The sequence below is a fragment of the Bombina bombina genome, chromosome 1, assembly GCF_027579735.1.
Source record: "Bombina bombina isolate aBomBom1 chromosome 1, aBomBom1.pri, whole genome shotgun sequence".
Classification (NCBI taxonomy): Eukaryota; Metazoa; Chordata; class Amphibia; order Anura; family Bombinatoridae; genus Bombina; species Bombina bombina.
Window position 1 is genome coordinate 1367666361 of NC_069499.1, and position 8025 is coordinate 1367674385.

Below are 8025 nucleotides of genomic sequence, written 5' to 3' on the forward strand. Positions count from 1 at the left end.
GCAGCCCCATTGTTTGCTATGGGGAAACACTTCCTACGTCTGCACCTAACACTCTAACATGTACCCCGAGTCTAAAGACCCCTAACCTTACACTTATTAACCCCTATTCTGCCGCCCCCGCTATCGCTGACCCCTGCATATTATTATTAACCCCTAATCTGCCGCTCCGTAAACCGCCGCTACTTACATTATCCCTATGTACCCCTAATCTGCTGTCCCTAACACCGCCGACCCCTATATTATATTTATTAACCCCTAATCTGCCCCCCACAACGTCGCCTCCACCTGCCTACACTTATTAACCCCTAATCTGCCGACCGGACCGCACCGCTATTATAATAAAGTTATTAACCCCTAATACGCCTCACTAACCCTATAATAAATAGTATTAACCCCTAATCTGCCCTCCCTAACATCGCCGACACCTAACTTCAAACATTAACCCCTAATCTGCCGACTGGAGCTCACCGCTATTCTAATAAATGTATTAACCCCTAAAGCTAAGTCTAACCCTAACACTAACACGCCCCTAACTTAAATATAATTTAAATCTAACGAAATTAATTAACTCTTATTAAATAAATTAATCCTATTTAAAGCTAAATACTTACCTGTAAAATAAATCCTAATATAGCTACAATATAAATTATAATTATATTATAGCTATTTTAGGATTAATATTTATTTTACAGGTAACTTTGTATTTATTTTAACCAGGTACAATAGCTATTAAATAGTTAAGAACTATTTAATAGCTAAAATAGTTAAAATAATTACAAAATTACCTGTAAAAATTTAAATAAATTTAAATAAAATACCTATTAAATAAAATATTAAATAAAATGTATTTAAATAAAATACCTACAATTACCTACAATTAAACCTAACACTACACTATCAATACATTAATTAAATACAATATCTACAAATAAATACAATGAAATAAACTATCTAAAGTACAAAAAATAAAAAAGAACTAAGTTACAAAAAATAAAAAAATATTTACAAACATCAGAAAAATATTACAACAATTTTAAACTAATTACACCTACTCTAAGCCCCCTAATAAAATAACAAAGACCCCCAAAATAAAAAAATGCCCTACCATATTCTAAATTACTAAAGTTCAAAGCTCTTTTACCTTACCAGCCCTGAACAGGGCCCTTTGCGGGGCATGCCCCAAGAAATTCAGCTCTTTTGCCTGTAAAAAAAAACATACAATATCCCCCCCAACATTACAACCCACCACCCACATACCCCTAATCTAACCCAAACCCCCCTTAAATAAACCTAACACTAAGCCCCTGAATATCTTCCTAACTTGTCTTCACCATGCCAGGTATGACCGATCATTCCAGGCTCCGAAATCTTCATCTAAGCCCAAGCGGGGGCTAGACATCCATCATCCGACGGCTGAAGAAGTCCAGAAGAGGCTCCAAAGTCTTCATCCTATCCGGGAAGAAGAGTAGATCCGGACCGGCAACCATCTTCTTCCAAGCGGCATCTTCTATCTTCATCCGATGAGGACCGGCTCCATCTTGAAGACCTCCACCGCAGACCCATCTTCTTCCGACGACGACTTCCCGACGAATGACGGTTCCTTTAAGGGACGTCATCCAAGATGGCGTCCCTCGAATTCTGATTGGCTGATAGGATTCTATCAGCCAATCGGAATTAAGGTAGGAAAATTCTGATTGGCTGATGGAATCAGCCAATCAGAATCAAGTTCAATCCGATTGGCTGATTCAATCAGCCAATCAGATTGAGCTCACATTCTATTGGCTGTTCCGATCAGCGTCCCTTAAAGGAACCGTCATTCGTCGGGAAGTCGTCGTCGGAAGAAGATGGGTCCGCGGTGGAGGTCTTCAAGATGGAGCCGGTCCTCATCGGATGAAGATAGAAGATGCCGCTTGGAAGAAGATGGTTGCCGGTCCGGATCTACTCTTCTTCCCGGATATGATGAAGACTTTGGAGCCTCTTCTGGACTTCTTCAGCCGTCAGATGATGGATGTCTAGCCCCCGCTTGGGCTTAGATGAAGATATCGGAGCCAGGACGGATCAGTGTGATACTCGGTGAGGTGAAGACAAGGTAGGAAGATCTTCAGGGGCTTAGTGTTAGGTTTATTTAAGGGGGGTTTGGGTTAGATTAGGGGTATGTGGGTGGTGGGTTGTAATGTTGGGGGGGGGTATTGTATGTGTTTTTTTTTACAGGAAAAAGAGCTGAATTTCTTGGGGCATGCCCGCAAAGGGCCCTGTTCAGGGCTGGTAAGGTAAAAGAGCTTTGAACTTTTGTAATTTAGAATAGGGTAGGGCATTTTTTATTTTGGGGGTTTTGTTATTTTATTAGGGGGCTTAGAGTAGGTGTAATTAGTTTAAAATTGTTGTAATATTTTTCTTATGTTTGTAAATATTTTTTTATTTTTTGTAACTTAGTTCTTTTTTATTTTTTGTACTGTAGTTAGTTTATTTCATTGTAGTTATTTGTAGGTATTGTATTTAATTAATTTATTGATAGTGTAGTGTTAGGTTTAATTGTAGGTAATTGTAGGTATTTTATTTAATTTATTTATTGATAGTGTAGTGTTAGGTTTAATTGTAACTTAGGTTAGGATTTATTTTACAGGTAATTTTGTAATTATTTTAACTAGGTAGATATTAAATAGTTCTTAACTATTTAATAGCTATTGTACCTGGTTAAAATAAATACAAAGTTAAATGTAAAATAAATATAAATCATAAAATAGCTATAATATGATTATAATTTATATTGTAGCTATATTAGAGTTTATTTTACAGGTAAGTATTTAGTTTTAAATAGGAATAATTTATTTAATAAGAGGTAATTTATTTCATTAGATTTAAATTATATTTAATTTAGGGGGGTGTTAGTGTTAGAGTTAGACTTAGCTTTAGGGGTTAATACATTTATTAGAATAGCGGCGAGATTCGGTCGGCAGATTAGGGGTTAATAATTGAAGTTAGGTATCGGCGATGTTAGGGAGGGCAGATTAGGGGTTAATACTATTTATTATAGGGTTATTGAGGCGGGAGTGAGGCGGATTAGGGGTTAATAACTTTATTATAGTAGCGGTGAGATCCTCTCGGCAGATTAGGGGTTAATAAGTGTAGGCAGGTGGAGGCGACGTTGAGGGGGGCAGGGTAGGGGTTAATAAATATAATATAGGGGTCGGCGGTGTTAGGGGCAGCAGATTAGGGGTACATAGCTATAATGTAGCTGGCGGCGACGTTGTGGGGGTCAGATTAGGGGTTAATAAATATAATATAGGGGTCGGCGGTGTTAGGGGCAGCAGATTAGGGGTACATAAGTATAACGTAGGTGGCGGTCGGCAGATTAGGGGTTAAAAAATTTTAATCGAGTGGCGGCGATGTGGGGGGACCTCGGTTTAGGGGTGCATAGGTAGTTTATGGGTGTTAGTGTACTTTAGAGCACAGTAGTTAAGAGCTTTATAAACCGGCGTTAGCCCAGAAAGCTCTTAACTACTGACTTTTTTCTGCGGCTGGAGTTTTGTCGTTAGAATTCTAACGCTCACTTCAGCCACGACTCTAAATACCGGAGTTAGAAAGATCCCATTGAAAAGATAGGATACGCAAATGACGTAAGGGGGATCTGCGGTATGGAAAAGTCGCGGCTGAAAAGTGAGCGTTAGACCCTTTCCTGACTGACTCCAAATACCGGCGGTAGCCTAAAACCAGCGTTAGGAGCCTCTAACGCTGGTTTTCACGGCTACCGCCAAACTCCAAATCTAGGCCTATGTTTTTTAAACAGTCATAACAACTGCCACAGCTCCTACTTTTGAAGCCTTTTGAGCCCTTCAGAGATGTCCTATAACATGCAGGGGACTGCTGAGGGAAGCAGAATGTCACAGTTTGTAATTTTAACTGCACCAACTGTAACTTTTATACTATAACAGTGGAAAGCCTCAGGAAACTGTTTCTAGGCAAAAATAAAGCCAGTCATGTGGAAAAAAACTTGGCCCCAATAAGTTTTATCATCAAAGTATATAAAAAAACGATTAAACATGCCAGCAAACGTTTTATATTGCACATTAATCAGAGTACATACCTCTGATAGCAAGCCTGATACTAGTCGCTATTAAATCACTGTATTTAGGCTTTAACTTACATTAATCCGGTATCAGCAGCATTTTCTAGCAAATTCCATCCCTAGAAAAACTTAACTGCACATACCTTATTGCAGGATACCCTGCACGCCATTCTCCCTCTGAAGTTACCTCACTCCTCAGACATATGTGAGAATAGCAGTGGATCTTAGTTACTTCTGCTATGATCATAGAAAAACGCAGGCAGATTCTTCTTCTAAATGCTGCCTGAGATAAAATAGTACACTCCGGTACCATTTAAAAACAATAAACTTTTGATTGAAGAAAAAACTAACTATATTTTACCACTTTCCTCTTACTACCTCCAGCTATGTTGAGAGCTTGCAAGAGAATGACTAGATATGGCAGTTAGGGGAGGAGCTATATAGCAGCTCTGCTGTGGGTGATCCTCTTGCAACTTCCTGTTGGGAAGGAGAATATCCCACAAGTAATGGATGATCCGTGGACTGGATACACCTAACAAGAGAAATATATTTAATTGTTTAGAGTTGTCTGCTATCTGTACCCATACCCACTGCTCAAAGGGGATTCTCGTGCCCCTATAGTTTATATCTCCTCCGCTGCTGTTAATAGTCCCATATAATTGTTCTATATATATGTATATTCACTTGGGGCCCAAGAGTGACCCTATATGCTCACTACCTAATGAGAGGTCAATACCTTGTCCCCTTACTGGCACATTTTATAGTTTAAGGTCTAAGAGAGGCCTTTGTGTTCTTCCACATTGTCCCCTTACTGACACATAATCTAGTTTAAGGTCCAAAAGAGGCCTTTGGCTACTTCATGGGGTATAGTTTTTTTTTTTTTCTTTTTGTTTGTTGCTAGTTGTTATATAAAGGCATAGTATTGATTGCCATGTTACAATAGTATTTAACAGGTCTCAAAGGGACCTGATATTGATACAACCCTCCTGTTATTTTTATTATATAATAGATGTATTGGAGGTCCAAAAGTGGCCTCACTTTAGTCACGGGAGGTAGAAAATGGAGGATTAGTATTGGATATTTTTTGTTTATTTTATCATACTATAACTATTTAGTTATATTGGCTACGCATTGTATTCCATTTCATTGCTCATATATGAGTTTATTTACTTATATGTCTTTCCATTGCCATGGAACACACCATCTGTTTGTTTATTTTATTACATCTTTTGATATAATGTATGTATATTTATCCTCAATAAAAAATTTAAAAAAATAAAATAAAATATATACAAAATTAGATCTCAGAGGCGCCTATAATTTGGTGAGGATATGTGAAGGAGACGAGTGGCTCACAGCCTTCAGAACCCGTTATGGCTTATATGAATATAGGGTGATGCCATTTGGGCTCTGTAATGCCCCAGCCACGTTCTAATACTTAATAAATGACATCTTCAGAGATTTATTGGACGTGTGTTTGGTGGTGTATTTGGACGACATTCTCATATATTCAGATACCTTGGAAAACCACAGAAACCATGTCAGATGGGTACTTGGATGCCTACGAACTCACCAGTTATACACAAAACCTGAGAAGTGCTTATTTCACGTTACAGAAATCTCCTTCCTTGGTTATCGTATATCACCTTCTGGGCTGCAGATAGAAGACAACAAGGTTGAAGCCATAAAAAACTGGTCAACTCCCAGTTGCAGAAAGGACGTCCAACGCTTTTTGGGATTCGCTAACTTTTATCGAAAGTTCATTAAAGGATTCTCTGGAATCGCCAAACCTCTCAGCTATCTCACAGGAACACATTCTACTTTCATTTGGAATTCTGCTGCTGAAAAAGCTTTCCAGAGTCTTAAGAAATCATTAATCTCGGCTCCCATACTCCACTTTCCTGATCCACAGCTTCAATACATCCTAGAGGTGGACGCCTCAGATTATGCTCTAGGCGCCATACTCTCCCAACGAAAAACTACTAATGAGCCCTTACATCCAGTTGCCTTCTACTCCAGGTTGATGTCAGCACCAGAATTAAACTATCCCATTGGAGAGAAAGAGCTTCTTGTAATTAAATCAACTTTTGAACACTGGCGAAACCGCCTAGAGGGCACTGAAATTCCCATACTGGTATATACGGACCACCGGAATTTGGAATATTTGCAATCAAGCAAAACCCTTTCTGCCCGACAACTTTGCTGGAGTTTATATTTCACAAGGTTTAAGTTCCATATAACCTACAGGCCTGGCTCGAAAAATGGTAAGGCTGATGCTCTATCAAGAAACCTAAGTCGACCTCCAGTACAGACAGAACCCCGTTCCATTTTAACTCCTGACCACTTTATCGGAGTACTCCAAGTTTCTTGCAAAACATTAAGTAAAGGTCAAAAGGATGATACAACCTACCCAAAGGAGAAGCTACTACTGAACCCAGATGGTTTATATTACTATGGAAATAAGTTTTATATACCCCCTTCATTAAGGGAGATGGTACTATAGGAACATCATGACTCACCATTAGTAGGTCATCCGGGATTTCATAAAATGATTGAATTGGTAAGCAGAAACTACTGGTGGCCAAGACTTTGCCAAACTGTTAAAGACTACGTGTCAACCTGTCACACATGTGTCACCACGAAACCTGAAAAAGCTCAACCTTATGGGTTATTGAAACCTCTACCCATTCCGAATAGACATTGGCACACAGTAGGCATTGACTTTATAGTAGAACTCCCTAAATCAAAAGGATGTAACTGCATTCTAGTGGTAGTAGATCTTCTTACCAAGATGGCCCATTTTGTTCCATACTGTATAAAAAACTACCAACACCAGCAGAAAAAGCTGAACTATTTCTAACAAACATCGTCCATTTACATGGTCTCCCCTCTGTGATTATAACAGACAGAGGTACTCAATTTACCTCTCATTTCTGGAAACAGCTATGTAAGGTGTTACAAATGAATCATCGATACAGCACAGCTTTCCACCCCCAGACGAATGGGCAAACAGAGAGGGTTAATCAATGCTTAGAACAATACATTAGGTCTTTCTGCTCTTTTCAACAGGATAAATGGGCTGTTTACATCCCAATGGCAGAATACGCCTATAATAATTCATTGAACATCTCCACCAAAACATCTCCATTTTACGCCAATTATGGTTATCATCCACTATTCCAGATGTTTCCAGAGTCAAATTCCTCTTCACCCCAAGTTCATGATTCCACCACTTCTTTGAAAGAAATACATGATTATGTCCGAGAAAACATCAAACTCGCACAAGAAAGATATAAGACATACTATGATGCCAAAAGAAGAAAACCACCCACCTATAAAATAGGTGATGAGGTTTGGCTCTCTACAAAGCACCTGAAGTTGAAAACCCCTTGCAAAAAATTCTCTAAACTCTTTTTGGGTCCATATCGCATCGCTAAGATTTTAAACGAAAACGCAGTCACATTGGATTTGCCACCCACATTCCGCATTCATCCTACGTTCCATGTGTCCCTCCTGAAGCCATATACTCCTACCTGCTTACTCCCAGTGACAGAGCCTTCTGTCACGGTTGAGACTGAGGATGAAATCTATGAGATTAGTTGCATTTTGGATTCAAGGATATTCCGGGGACGGTTGCAGTATTTGGTGAGGTGGAAGGGTTATTCATCTGACGACGATTCTTGGGAACCTTCTGCTAACCTCTCAGCTAGTCGCTTGATAGCGCGATTCCACCTTGCCAACCCGGACAGACCCGGAACGTCTGCTGCGGTGCAGCACCGTTGCTAAACCTATTCCTAATTAAATACCTCAAATTTATTGAACTTTGTCTGAAACACTGAATAGAGGAGTTCTTTTGAAAACTACCTGCACCAAAGTCTAAATCTCTTCAGTGGAACTCACAGCCTGCCGCTGTATATGCAGAGACCAGCTCCTACCTCTGACTCCACACAGCAGTTCCG